This window comes from Notechis scutatus, chromosome 3 (assembly GCF_049901735.1).
Source record: "Notechis scutatus isolate UNSWTSFEM ecotype Mainland chromosome 3, rNotScu1.2, whole genome shotgun sequence".
Lineage (NCBI taxonomy): Eukaryota > Metazoa > Chordata > Lepidosauria > Squamata > Elapidae > Notechis > Notechis scutatus.
In genome coordinates, this window is record NC_142011.1 from 210231558 (window position 1) to 210246997 (window position 15440).

The window sequence follows — 15440 nt, forward strand, 5'->3', positions numbered from 1 at the left end:
GGGAGGGGCCATCACCTTGCAGCCTTACTCCCGAGTCGCTCGTGCTGCTGCAGCTGCTCTTTCCTTTGAGCAGCCCTGCGCTCACACACCCTGGGCACAGGCTCCTCGGGGGCCTCTTCCTCACTGCTGCCAGCCTCCACCATCTCCGAAGGCAGCACTCCACTCCTTGATGGTCCTGGCCCCATCCCTGCATCCCACGCAGGCCCCTCATCTGAGTCCTCACTCTCCGAGACCTCAGCCGGCTGCACCGGCTGCCGGCGAACCACAACACTATCTGAGTGGGGAAGTTCCTGGAAGTCCACTGCCCACTCCCCCTCCTCCCCGAACACACACACACACACACACCCAGAGATATCAGAGGAGAAGCTTGGCTGAGCCCAGAGCCTGCAAGCTGCCTTCTCTCATGCTGCCCCAGAGAAGTGGGGAGTCCGTCTGTCCTTCAAAGCACCCAAAGGAATTTTCTGACAATGAGAACAATTAGGGGTTCCCTCCAGAGGTTGTGGGTGCTCCATCCCTGGTGGTTTTTAAGGAGAGACTGGACAGCCACTGGTCTGAAATGGGATAGGCCAAGGTTTCCTGCCTGAGCAGGGGGTTGGACTAGAAGACCTCTGAGTTCCCTTCCAACTCTGTTTATTTCTATTCCACTGCAGGATCTGGCCTTGGCTTTTGGCCCCCTTTGGCGTTGCATCCTTCCTGGGAAGAGGGTGGATGTGGGGTCAGTGTTGAGGTCATTCCCCGTTAGGAGAATGAGCGCACACAGGGAGACGTAATGAGAGTGGTGAAGAATAACACACAACCAGCACACAGCCACACTGTGTAGTAAAATGTAGGTTTTGACTTCCTCTGAACCAGGGGTTCCCAAACTTTTTCAGTCCACCGCCCCCTTCGTGCTACAAACTCATCCTCAGTGCCCCCCACCCAGGGGTGGGATTCAAATTTCTTAACAACTGGTTCTGTGGGCGTGGCTTAATTTATGGGCATGTGACTGGCTAGGCGTGGCTTGCTGGCTGGGCCTGGCTTGGTGGTCATGTGACCGGATAGGCATGGCTTGATGGTCATGTGACTGGGTGGGCATGGCCAGGTGGCCATGTGCCTGGCAAACCAAATATAAATGGTCCTCGTTTAATGGCTGGTTGCTTAGTAAGTGTTCTAATTTATGACTGACCTCCCCAGAGCTACTTGACCTATTTTTGGAGTTTTGACAGCCACCACACGTGCACACACACACACACACACCCTTCTAACCCTGCTGGAGCACGTGGTTGGACTAGATATCTCATTCACTTTCTCCTCCCTCCCTTTCTTTCTTCTTTTTTTCTCTTTCTTTCTGTCCCTTCCTTCCATTCTCCCCTCTTTCTTTGTCTATCCTTTTTCTTCCTTTCTCCCTTTTTCTTTCCCTTTTTTCTTGTCTGTTCCTTCTCTTTCTCTCTCTCCCTCCCTCCCTATCCCATTCACTTTCTCCTCCCTCCCTCCCTCTCTCTTTTTCTCTCATTCCCTCTCTTTCTCTCTTTCCCCCTCTCTCTATCCCTTCCTTAACCTATCTACCTATTTTCTGCCCAGGCAGGTGGGGCCTAATCCAGGGGTCACCAACCTTTTGGACCTCAGGGACCACCAAACTCATAATTTTAAATCCTGTGGACCACTAATTTGAATTTTGACGGATGGTGGCACAGGAAACTTTGGCTGGGCTCTCAAGAGATGAGAGTGACTCCGGCTGCTTCTCTCCGCTAACAGGCAAAACTGTCTCTAAGTATCAACAGTGAGGTGTCACATAAAATGGTTCATTCTGTATTGTTGAATTTCTTCTGCTTATTGTCTCAGGTATTAAATACCATCACCTTGATTAGGAGGGGAAAACATTTACTGTTTTGCATTCACGATTATCAGAAGCCACTCTCCTACCGGTATAATAAAATGGAACTATTTTTCCATTATATTACAATTTCTCTTTCTCTCAACACCCTCTCTGCAATGGGCCAATAACATAAAAATACAAGAAGCCTTGCCAAAAGGCTCCGATTTCGTGACAGGGACCCACGCCACAAATACGTGAAACTCTCGATTCCTCCACCGTCCACGGGAGAAAAAAAAAACACGGCAACACAAGGAACCAGAAATCTCCCCTTCAGACAAAGGAGTGGCCGGCTGGATGCGGTTTTACACCCGGTGCCCCGAAGGACTCCAGAAGCTCAGGTGCTCCTAATAGACACGTAACGGAGGGGGGGGGCAGGCGGCACATCCTCGGGCAGGACTGCAAACGGGACACCCGGGAACTGGCAGGGTTTATGAGAGGGGCGAAAGCAGCGGCTGCTGCGGCAGAGGGAGGGTTTTCTTCCCCCTTTGTGGAAGCCCCTTCGGGCGCTGCCTCCGGCGCCGATTGGAAGTTCAGCGCTTCTGAATGGAGCGCTTCCCTGGCTGCCGCCCTTGAGTGACGGGTGCAGGCAAAGGTCGCGTCCTCGGAGCTGCGTCGCTGGAGCAATGCTGGCGCTTTGGGGATGAGCCACCTCCCCGCTAGCCCCCGTGTTAGTGCGGTGCAACAATGTTGTGCTCCCCTTTACACAGGAGTTCGGCCAGCTATCTGCAAAATCGTCTCTCTTGAGGAGCGCTTGACAGTTTGCAGGTATCTTGGGCGCCTGTTAGCGGAAAGAAGCGGCAGCCAGAGTCGCTCTCATCTTGAGACCCCAGCCAAAGTTTCCCGCACCGCTCGTGCTTCAGCGCTTTGACTCCCAGGGGCAGGAGTTCAGCCAAGCTACCTGCAAAATCCCACCCCTGAATTGCGCCCTGCGAGGGGGCCACCTCCAGCACCCCCCTGCCGCCTCTTAGCGGCCCCCTGCCAGCCCGTTTGCCTCTTAGTGTCCCCCTAAGACATCCCACCACCCCACAGGGGGCGGTACCGCCCACTCTGGGAACCACTGCTCTAAACGGTTAAGCAAAATCCAACAAGCAGTCCAAAGCAATATAACGATGATGGAGTTAATTGAAGCATTCAAGAAGCAAAATAATGGAAAGGCACCAGGCCCAGATGGACCCAGAATTTTACAAAACATTACAAGAATCATTGAACTTTCCATTGCTAGAAGTTATGAATGAAGTTATGTTAAAGAAGAGGATACCTAAATCATGGTCAGAAGCTTATATCACACTTGTTCCAAAAGAGGAGACCAATCCATTACAAATCAAGAACTATAGACCTATTTCCCTACTAAACGCAGATTATAAAATCTTTGCTTCAATATTGGCAGAAAGACTTAAAAAATACTTAAATAATTTTATCCATCCTGATCAAAATGGACTTCTGCTAAAGAGACAAATTAAAGACAATATGAGAGTAATCTTGGACACTTTGGAATACTACGAGGCACATCCTGAAAAACAAAGGCTCTGATATTTCTAGATGCACAGAAGGCATTTGATAATGTGAATTGGCGATTCATGTTATTACTGTTGGAACAGATAGGCTTTGCTAGAAAATTTATTCAAGCAATAGAAGCTATATATCATAAGCAGACGGCAGAGGTAATGATAGAGGGAGAACTGACAGAATCTATCGATATAAGAAAAGGAACAAGACAAGGGTGCCCACTATCACCTCTGTTGTTTGTGTTAACTTTGGAAGTGCTAAATAGAAATGTTAGAGATGAAAAGAATATAAAAGGGATGAAAATTAAAAAGGAAGAATTTAAGTTGCAAGCATTTGCAGATGATCTGGTTTTTATCTTAGAAGACCCACTAGAAACAGCATCAAAATTGATAGAAAAGATAGAGACATATGGAAAGGTGGCTGGTTTGAAAATAAATACAGATAAGACAAAGATCTTGACAAAGAATATGCTATCAAGACAAAAGGAAGAACTGGCAGACCTATTGAAAATTCAGGTCACAAATAAGATCAAGTACTTGGGGATATACTTGACAGCAAGATGCAGTACACTAAAAGAGAATAATTATATCAAACTTAAACAGCAGATAGCGCTAGATTTGGCGAAATGGGAAAATTTACAACTGTCATTAATACGGAGAATATCAACAATCAAGATGTATATATTACCCAGAAATTTATATTTGTTTCAAACAATTCCAATTAGGCTTGGGAAAGACTACTTTGAAGATTTAAATAAAATTGTGTTGAAATATATATGGCAAGGTAAGAAAGCGAGAATAAAGTTAAAACTTTTGCAAGATGCTAGAATAAGAGGAGGATCTGGTTTGCCTAATTGGGAGTTGTATTACCAAGCTACAAATTTTATATGGGTTAAGGCAGGGGTCCTCAACCACCGGGCCGCGGACCGGTCCCGGTCCGTGGAGCACTCTGTACCGGGCCGCAAATAAAAATTTTTTTAAAAAAAATGGCGGCTTTCTTCGCCTTCGGTGAATGCTGCTGGGATCGGGGATCAAGGACACAAATGAAAAGGGAGGGAGGAAGCAACCGAAGCCTGTCCTGCTCTCTGGCTCAGCAGCTTCGGTTTCCTCCCGCCTCATTCCTCTCTCAGTCGCTCTCTCGCTGCTCCACCAGCCCAGGAAGAAACTGCTTCAAAGAAGCCGGGGCGCTGGCTTTTTCCTGTCGCGCAGCTCCTCCGAAGCGCCCGTTTACCCCCACCGCCCGCCCGCGCGCACTTCAATTCAGTGCTCCGTTCTGCCTGCCTGGTTGTTTGGGAGCAGCTTGGCTGAGAATAATAACTATTCGCCTCTTTTTATCAGCCGGCTGCTCCGAAACGAAGGCAGGCAGGCAGGCAGAACGGAGCACTGGGTTGAACCGCGCGCACAGGCGGGCGGGGTGGGGGTAAACGGGCGCTTCGGAGGAGCTGCGGTGACAGGAAAAGCCACCACCCCCGGCTTCTTTGAAGCAGTTTCTTCCTGGGCTGGTGGAGCAGCGAGAGAGCGACTGAGAGAGGAACGAGGCAGACACCTGAGGGAGGGAGGGAGACACCTGAGGGATGGGGCTGAGGGAGGCAGGGCCGAGGTGCTCCTGAACTTGGTGGTTTGCTGGCAGACGTTTTATTACCCGACTAGGTAACAACATCAGATGTTACCTAGTCAGGTAATGAAACGTCTGCAAGCAAACCACCAAACTCGGATTCTCTCCCCCCACTCCGCCTGTCCTTGAAAAAGTGTTTGTGCTTGAAACTGGTCCCTGGTACAAAAAAGGTTGGGGACCACTGGGTTAAGGAATAGATAACATTAAGAAATACTAGATTGTTGACACTAGACGGACATGATCTGTTGTTGGGCTGGCATGCTTTTTTATGGTATAAGGTATCTAAAACACAGGGCTATTTTAGAAGACATCATATACGGGAGTCTCTGTGGTTAAACTGGGAGAAGATTAAAAGGCAATGTTATTTGAAAATTCCAGTCTGGCTATCGACTATTGAAGCATTTTCTTATCCTATCATATACAAAAAGGAACAAACAGTTAGATATGGTGAAATATTGAATGAAAAGGGTGAACTTAAATCTATACAAAAACTAGAGGAACAAGGTATAAAGATGAATTGGTTTTCATATGCGCAAATACACTCAAGGTATGTTGAAGATTCTAAAACAGAAGGTTTCTATGATAAACTGACTGACTTAGATAAGATTTTGACAGGTACTGATGAAAAGGTGATTAAAAAATTGTATGGATATTTATTAGAAATTAAACTAGAAGAAGAACAAGTTAAAGAAACTATGATTGCTTGGGGGAAGAATTTTGGATATGGGATTGATCTAGAGAAATGGCAAAAATTGTGGTCTCAAAATTATAAAATGACAATGTCAACAGCATATAAAGAAAATTTGTATAAGATGTTTTACAGGTGGCATTTCCCCCCGACAAGGATAACAAGAATGTTCAAGAATAAATCCGAAAAATGTTGGAAATGTCATCAGACACCTGGCTCATATTACCATATGTGGTGGACATGTGCGGATGCTAAAAAATATTGGACTAAAATCAACACGTGGTTGGAAAAAATGACAAAAAAACATATAGATTTGAAACCAGAGATATTTTTATTGGGAATTTTACCTGAAATATATAGTAAAGACTTGAAATACCTGATTGTAAATGTATTAACAGCGACTAGGATTGTATTTGCTAAAAACTGGAAAAATGAGAAAATACCATCACAGGAGGAAATCATTAAGAAAATATTGGAATGTGCTGAAATGAGTAGATTGACATTTGAAATTAGAGAACAAGATGATAAACAATTTTATAAAATTTGGGATCTATTCTATCAACGGTTAGACAATAAAATATAGTAATGAAATATGTAGATTTTTAAAAAATAATAAATATATAAAGATGTATTCTTTTCTTATTATATCTACAAAATGATTCTAGGATAGATCTGGGATGATAATATGAATTGACATAAAACAAATTAAGTAAAATATGGTCATTTTGTAAAACATGAATGAATAAAAGTATAGTCAAATGATTAATAATATTAATGTATTTAATATTTGATTGAAAATATGATATTATATACAATGTAATTATAATTGAAGACTATGAAATGGAAGCACAATTTGTAAACCAACCGGCACACTGCATGTACATATATGGAAGATGACTTGATGTTTTTATGTTTTGTTTGTTTATGTTTGTTTTAAAAACCAATAAATAATAATAATAATAATAATAATAATTGTTATGTCCCACCTTCTAAAATAAACAGTTAAGGCTGAAAGCAGCAGTCCTTGTAAAGAAAGGCAGCAAACAGGAAAATGTTATGTCCCACCTTTTAAAGTAAACAGATAAGGCTGAAAGCAACAGTCCTTGTAAAGAAAGGCAGCAAACAGGAATTTTCACAGATAGCTCCAATAAGTAAAAGTTCCAACGAACTCAATCCAAGACTCAACAAGATTCTTCAGATCAAAATCCTTCACAAAATAATTCCAATAAGTAGAAGTTCCAACGAATTAAATCCAAATCCCAACAAGATATTTCAGATCAAAATCCTCCAAACTGTGCTCTTCAGTTCTCCTTGCAAATAGACACTTTGTTCCGGACAAAGTGCAAAGTCATATCTCTCCCTTTATAGAGTAACTAATTAGTCTAATTGCTGGTCTGCTCTCCTACTGTATCCTCGTTGGTTCCTCCTTGTCAGGAGACGTCTTGTCCTGACATCTACCCAGCAATCATCCAAATTATCATCTTCTTCACCTGAAGATAACATTTGTTCCTCATTATCACCTGTTCCCGGCTGACCGCCTAATTGAAGGGTGGAGGAGTTTGAAGGTTCAAGCCGATCTTGCAAATCAAATGCATTCATCTCCTCCTCATCGTTAGAACTTGCTGATTCATATAAGTCCTCCTCGCTGGAGCTGTCATTCAAAAAACCTGTAGCAGATGCCGGAATCACAACATAATAATAATAATAATAATAATAATAATAATAATAATAATAATAATAATAATAATAATAATAATAATAATAATATCATTGCTGGATTCCTGTTCCAGTTTATCCCACCCAACGTGCTCAAGAAATTTAGCACTAGCACTACAATAAACATGAGCTGTGCCTTGTTCCCAGAATCTAAATGATCTATGGTTGGCCTCATAACCCACAAAAAATAACTTCTTAGCTCTATGTTGCCCTTTCAGTCTTACTTGTGAGGGAATATGCACCCATGCTGGAGCTCCAAATGTGTGTAGGTAACTTAAATTTGGTTTTCTGCCATACCAGCGAGTGAATGGCAATTCTCCAGTTGTTGTGTTAACTACATTGTTTAACACATGGTTGCTACACATTATGTCTTCACCCCACAGTGTTTCAGGCAAACCTGAATCAGATAATATAGTACGAGCCATGGCTTGTAACATTTGCCCTCTTCGTTCTACAAACGAGTTATGTTGTGGTCTGTAAGGTGCAGAACGTTTATGCTCAACACCAGCCAATTTCAACATTGTTTGGAATCTCTTGTTAACAAACTCAGTCCCATTATCAGTAACTAAAGTAATTACTCTTCATTTTTCTCTCAGCAAATCTTAGCCAGTTAAAGAAATGTTGGAATGTTTCTGTTTCGTTTTTCATGAGATAGCAGAAACCGTATCGTGAGTAATGATCCATAATACTCAAAATATAGCAGCCACCTCCTAAACTAGGTTTTTTAGGACCAATTATGTCAGCAAAAACAACCTCTAAAGGTTCTTTGGTCTTAAACCCATTAAGTCTGTTTGCTGGAGTAACCTCTTGGCTACAGGCATTACAGTTTAAATACTTGCTACAGAGTTTCAATTTTACTCCCTCTGACAATTCAAGAGTTTGTTTGAGCATTTGGAAATTAATGTGCCCCAGACGTCTATGCAGTAAATGTACCGTATTTGCCGGCGTATAAGACGACCCGGCGTATAAGACGACCCCCCACCACCATCGGAAACGCCCTCCAGAAATCCCCGGGGCTGCAGCGGCAGGGCAGAGTGCCAGGGGCCGTGGGAAGAGCAGGAAGGCTGCAGCCTCGGGCGGAGCGAGGCGAGCGGGATGAAGCGGAAGCGACGCAGGGGATCCGGGAAGCCAGAGGCGCCTTCGCTGCGTCCAACAAGCATCCAAAAGCCGGCAGTGGATATACCGGCGTATAAGACGACCCCCCCACTTGGAGGCATGTTTTTCGGGGCAAAAAAGTCGTCTTATACGCCGGCAAATACGGTATACATTCATTATGTGGTTTAACATTGTTATAAACTGAGTTAGCCATCTTCAACTGGTCATCATGTATCACATATAAATCATTCTCTAAAGTAGCAGTAACACTTTTACCCTCTTTTTCTATTATACATTTATCTCTCCTAAAGGTTACTACATAACCAAGATTAACTAAAGCCCTTACTGATAACAAATTAAACTTTAGTTTAGGTACAAATAACAAAGTTAAATGTTCATTTATACAAGAACAATATGCAGTACCTTCACCAGAAGTCTTCATCTTCCATCCATTTGCCAATGATACATGTTGTTTACTCGAAGACATCTTTACAAACCTTTCTCTATCTTTAGTAATGCATTGCAATGCTCCACTATCAACAACCCACAAATCATGGTTTACAGTTGAATTGCTAGACATAGCTAAACTAACATTCTTCTTAGCCTTCTGGTGTTTGCCAGTATTCTGTTGTTTTCTCTTCTTACAGAATTTAGCTATATGTCCCCTAGCCCCACAAGAAAAACATTTCCTAACAGTATAGGCAGTTGAAGACAAATCCTCTTCTTGTGGTTGTTCCTTCCTCAGTTGGTCCCTATCCAGCCGTCTTCTTGCCTCTTCTAACAACCTTCCAGTTATGTCAGTCAATGTCAGTTTATCTCTGGTCAGGACTTCAAGTGAAGATACGTAATCATCATAACTTTCATCCAATGAGGAAAGAATGATATAAACTTGATGCAGCTCTGAAAATATCAGTTCCTTTTCATGTAGCTCTTGAAAAGTTCTTTTCATGAAGTTCAAATGAGCTAACATATCTCCACCTTTCAGAAGACGTGCTCTCAACAGTTTACGTGTAAGATGTATGTGTGCACCTACACTGTCATGAACATAAATCCGCTTCAAATTCTCCCAACACTTAGCAGCAGACTCTTCTCCATGAATATGGACTAGCTGCTGGTCACTCAGTGTTAGTCCAATTATACAAAGAGCTCGTTCATTGTTCTGTTTAAAGTCAGCAAGCTTCTTGGCATTGTCCTCATTTTCTGGATCCCAAGCATTTACATCCAGTGGGTCTTCAACTACAGTCCATAACCCTTCTCTACACAGAAGTAGACTGCACTTCATAGACCAGGAAACATAGTTTGTTCCACCCAACCGTGTTATCAGTGATAGACTTGTTGAAGTGCCATCCTTACCAGGACAGTAGCCCACAATTAAACAGCTGTCTGTATACAGTACTGTGTATTCACACCAACAGTTATCTGAGCCTGGTATGGCCTGGGCCCATAACCAGTGTTGAGGTAATTCCCAGTTAGGAGAATGAGCGCATACAGGGAGACATAGTGAGAGTAGTGAAGAATAACACACACAGAGCACACAGATACACTGTACAGTAAATGTAGGTTTTTACTTCCCATAAACGTTTAAGCAAAGTCCAAGATAAGCAGTCCAAGTCATTCACAGGAAAAGCAGTCAGTTTCCAATTCAGGGATAATCCAAATATCAAAGTCCAGTATCAAAAACAGTTCAGTAACAGACTTACATCAAATCCGAGAATAACAGTCAATTCAGGAATGGCAACACTCTCCAGAACAGAACAGGAACTAAACAACCCAGGTTTCTGGCTCCATCTTATGGCCATTTTCGGAACCACACCCAATTACAGTTTTAGCATGCTCTTAAAGATACAGTATTAAAATGTCTATCCTAGTTTATATACGTATTTCCAACCCAAATAACTGTTAGGTGACTTACATTCCCAACACCTGCAAGGTCCCTTCCAACTCTAATTATCTGTTACCTACCTTAGGCTCTTGCGGAAAACCAGGTGGAACAACGGCCGATGACTTCCTTCTACCGGTCCACGACAGAAGGTGCCCTCACAGATTGGGTCATGGTATGGTACGCTGGCTTAGCAGCCGTGGACAGGAAGGCGTTGCAGAGGGCAATGATGAGCCCAGCACAAAAAATCATGGGCTGCCCTCCAACCCCACTGGATGAAATCGCCAGGTCCGGCTGCCTGAGCAGAGAGAGGGAAATCCTGAGGGACGACTCAGCCCCTGGACAGCATCTCCTGGTTCTCCTGCCATCGGGCAGGAGATACAGAAGAAGAGCCAGCCAGACAAACAGGCGGAAGAACAGCTTTTATCCACTGGCCACCAGACGACTAAAGGAAACATAACACCACGATCAGGCTTAATGTGATAGACTTACAGTGCCGGTATATATACCAGTGTAATATTAATATTATCTCCAGAGGTTGTGGATGCTCCAACACTGGAAGTTTTGAAAAAGATGTTGGATAATTGTTCGTCTGAAGTGGTGCAGGGTTTCCTGTCTAGGCAGGGGGTTGGACTAGAAGGCCTCCAAGGTCCCTTCCAACTCTGTTATTCTATTTCTATATCTATCTGCCTGCCTGCCTGCCTGGGGAAAGGTGTGCTAGTTTATTGCTTATCTAGGGTTAGGGATTTCTTTATTCTTTCTTGATTTATGGAGATGTATTCTGTGTTCTTGGTGGGCTGCACCAAGGGAGGCCCATCCAATTTCATTGTACGCATCTTGTGCATTGACAGTAAAGAGTTGAACTTGACTCTCTGATTCGTGGATTCCCTTTTGATCATTGGGGGCTGTCTTTGTGCCCCCCTTTTTCTGCCCCTCCGAGGTTTCAGAGGCTCAGCAGCCCTGAGGTCACTTCGGCCAGCCTGGACCTTGGCCTCATTTTGGGGGGGGGCAGGGGAGCCCCCCCAGCAGCATCAACCCCCCTCCTGTCTCCTTGCAAGCAGCCTCTGCTCCCGAGAGAAAGGAGCAGCCCCAAACAGGCCCCCTTTGACCCTTCCCCAGAGAGAGGCAGGGGGAGTTCAGAGCCCTCTCCAAATGACAGGTGGTCCTTGACTTACAACAGTTCATTTAGTGACCATTCACAGTTACAACAGATCCCAAAAAAGTGACTTATGGCCATTTTTTCAGAGTTATGACCTTTGTAGCATCTCCTGGTCACGTAGTCAAAATTCAGACACTTGGTAACTGACTCGCATATATGACGCTTGTGGCAGCATCCCTGAGTCACCTGATCCCCCTTTGCGACCTTCTGACAAGCAAAGTCAACAGGGAAGCCAGGTTCACTTAACAACCATGTCACTAACTGAACAACTGCAAGGATTCACTTAACAACTAGGGCAAGAGAGGTTGTCAAATGGCGCAAAAATCAACAACTGCCTTGCTTAGGAACAGAAATCTGGGGCTCAGCTGGACCAGCTGCATGAGAAGGAAACAAGCCTCACTTCCTCGCTCCAGACGGGAAACACAAAATAATGATTAAAAATCGGACCAAGCAGGCTGGACCCCGATGAATGTCGAGGGAGAAATGCCGAGGAGAACCGGGTGTGGAAGCCTTGGGGCCCCGGCAGAGCCTGGACAACCGTCTCTTGGGGTGAAGGCCCTCCCCCCCCCTCCAGGGACTGGAATGTGGGGCTGCGCCTGCTGCCAAGTCTTGCCCAAGTCTTGCGGGGGCAAAAGGCCAAAGCTGCCCAGTGGCCATGCTACCCTGGAGCACCACGCCTTCCGAGCGCGGCATGGGTGGTGTCTGCAGAACCAGGGAAGCAGATCCCCGGAGGGGAGGAGGAGGAGGCAGGCGGTTCCTCCGTTTAGGGCAGCCACGGGTGCAAGCTGAAGGCTCCCCCTGCATCTGGTAAGAGGCAGCCAGGGGAGGGCGGTGGGCTGCTGAAGGTGGGGGGGCCCTTTGCCCCTGCTCCCCCTGTGGTGGCAGGGAGGGGGGGCTTTCCTGGCCCGTGGCCCTGTTTCATGCCCCAAGGGAAGTCGGCTTGGCTTCGGCCAAGCTTCGGAGGGGGGCTGCGTGCCTCGCTGCCTTGGCCCTTCTGGGCAAGCGGCTTCTGCTGTTCCTTTGGGGGGGGGGCTGAGGGGGAGTTCAGGGAAGGTGACGCTCTGCTTCCCCTGGGAAATCAACAGCCAGCCCACATCACGGTTTCCCCTCTCTGGCCATGTCCGACTGGGCGTGCTGCTCACCTCTGTGTCTCGTCTCCAATGTCTCCAATGTCCGAAGACATTTATTTCCATAGTTATGTGGTCAGCCTGACTATATGCCAAGGCACACAGAACGCTGTTACTTTCCCATCAACGTGGTATCTACTCGCATTTGCAGGCTTTCCAACTGTTAGGTAGGCAGGAACTATGGGAAGGACAGGCGCTCAGCTCATGGCACAGTGCTCGGGGCTCGAACCCAGGCTGGCAGTTCTCCAGCTAACAAGCTCCGTGTCTTTAACCGTCGAGCCATGGTGTTCCCCCTCCCCTGCCCATAGCACACATATAGCATCCCTTGTTTTGGGCTTTGGCCGGTGCTCCCCACCTGTCAGACTTCCCAGGTAAAGCAGGCAGGAAACACGAGCAGAGGAAGTAATTCTACTCAGAGGTGGGCGGCTGCCGGTTCGCACAAGTTCACACGAACTGGTGGTTAAGATTCTGTGCCGTTCGGCGAACTGGCAAATCCCACTCTAACCCTAAACCTTCCCCTCATCCCCCAAGGCCACCCACACTTTCCAATGCAGAAACAAGAGCCCTGGAGGGTTGCAACGGCCCAGCCAAACGGTTCCTCACCAGAGCAACCCACTAATCCGGTGGGAGATCTCCAAGGGGAGCAGGGTAGAGCTCTGGCCGCCCCGGCTTGGCACAGCAAATGGGTTTCCTGCTGGCCTTCCTTTGCACAGGGAAGCTGCATGGCAGGTTGCCCTCCTGCCCCTCCTGCCCTGGCTATGAAGTGGGATCAGGCCAATGGCACAGCCACAAGCGATCCAATTGTCAAAGAGTCAAGTTGGCAGCCGGCCCTGGGCTTTTACAATATTTTGTTGCGTCCTCAAAATATCCCTTTTCCTTTCAAAGAGTGGATTCACTGGCAAAGAATTGGTGGCCCAAACCTTCTCTCCCTGGGGGAGGAGGAGGAGGAGGAGGAGGAGGAGGAGGAAGGGAGAAAAAATTAAGGAGGAGGAGGAGGAGGAGGAGGAGGAAGACAAGGAGGAAGGAGAAGAAAGGGAGGAGGAGGAGGAAAACTGGAACGGTTACTATTAACATTGAGATAAGCCATGTTTTGAAAGCCAACAGACCATTCAAACCTGGTGACAGGATGCAGACAACCTGGAAAGGGCCTGAGGTCCCTTGCGGGATTTATGGCTCCCAGTCAGCCAGAGCAAGGGGATCCGAGGAATCCTTGTTGGGGGTTCAGTGAATGGATACCTCACCCCCACCCGGGCCATCCTAAACCCTGGAAGGATGGAAGGAAGCCGTGGTTCCTGGCTGCCGCCTCCAAGGGTTTTTCCCTCCATCAACACAAGATAACTGGCACAGAGCGGGGGGGGGAAGGCGGTGAGCTAGGCAGAAATTAATCTATTAAATTTATAGGCTTCCCATCTATTTGAGGGATGGGATTTGCTCATAGGGCTGTAGAACTAACCCTAAAAACATGTGAAGGGGAACAGACAAATTGAAGAGGAGGAGGAGGAGGAGGAGGAGGAGGAGAGAAAGGAAGAACAATTAACCAGTGGAACAGCCTCCCTCCAGACGTTGTGTGGTTGCTCCAACTGTGGAGGTTTTAAGGAAGAGATTGGACAACCGTTTGTCTGAAATGCTACAGGGTCTCCTGCTTGAGCAGGGGGTTGGACTAGAAGACCTCCGAGGTCCCTTCCAATGCTGTTTTTCTGCTATCTAACTATCATGGCATAGAACCTCTTTCTCTCTCTTTCTCTCTCTTTCTCTCTCTCTCTCTCTCTCTCTAATTGGTTTTGTCCGGAAAGAGGCTCCGGTGGGGCTGGGAAAGGAGCTCTTGCGTAACACGGCCTCTCTCGCTGCTTCAGGGCCCAACTGCTTCCCCCGTGCCGGTCAGCTGCTGTTTGGGATGCCCTTGAATGCATCCTCCTCTCTTTCTGGAGATTAAAAATAGTCCTCAGACAGCTGACTAGCATCTGTGTGTGTGTGTCCCCCAGGGCAGGAGCTCTTCCGCACCAGCTGGCTCTTTTAGAGGAAGATGGAAAGTGGATTTAGTGCTATTTCGGCAAATAGAGAAACCTGTAGTCCAAGAAGAGCACAGGAGGACTTCGATGCCCAGAAGCTGTTCTGGCCGGGGGATTCTGGGCGTTGAAGTCCACCCGTCTGGAAGTAGCCAAGGCTGGACACTCGGCCTTAGATGTGCCATGCAGGTAGCCCCACCTCCCTTGTCCACCCTGGCTGGGGAAGCCTCTGCAGAACTGCTGCCAGGGATCACGCCTTCGGGCCCAGCCCAGAGATGGCGGCACAGGTGGACAGCCAGGTGGACGGGGCAGGTGGGCCCAGCTGAGCCAGGCAGGGCCAGAGAGAGGCTGTTCCTTCCTCCGGTACAAACGTTTCCCGTCTCGGATCAGCGCAGCCGTTTTCGGGGGCAGAGAGGCGTAGCTGCAGCACCAGGGGGTCCTCAACCTGCAACCATCCGTTCAAAGTTACAACATGGAAAAAGCGACGTGGCCGTTGATCGCACTTCTAACCATTTCAGCATGAAACTTTGGCCACCGATTCACACTTATAGCGGCTGCTGCAGTGTCCCAGGGGTGATGCGACTTCCCCTTTTGTGAATTTCTGACAAGCAACATCGACGGGGAAGCCAAATTCACTTAACAACCATCGTATTCATTTACCAACTGCAGTGATTCACTTAACAACGGTGGCAAGAAAGGTAACGCGATGGGGCAAAACTCACTTAACAACTAGACATGTTGGGCTCAATTATGATTGTAAGTGGAGGACTACCTGATTTTTTTTTAAAAAAAAAG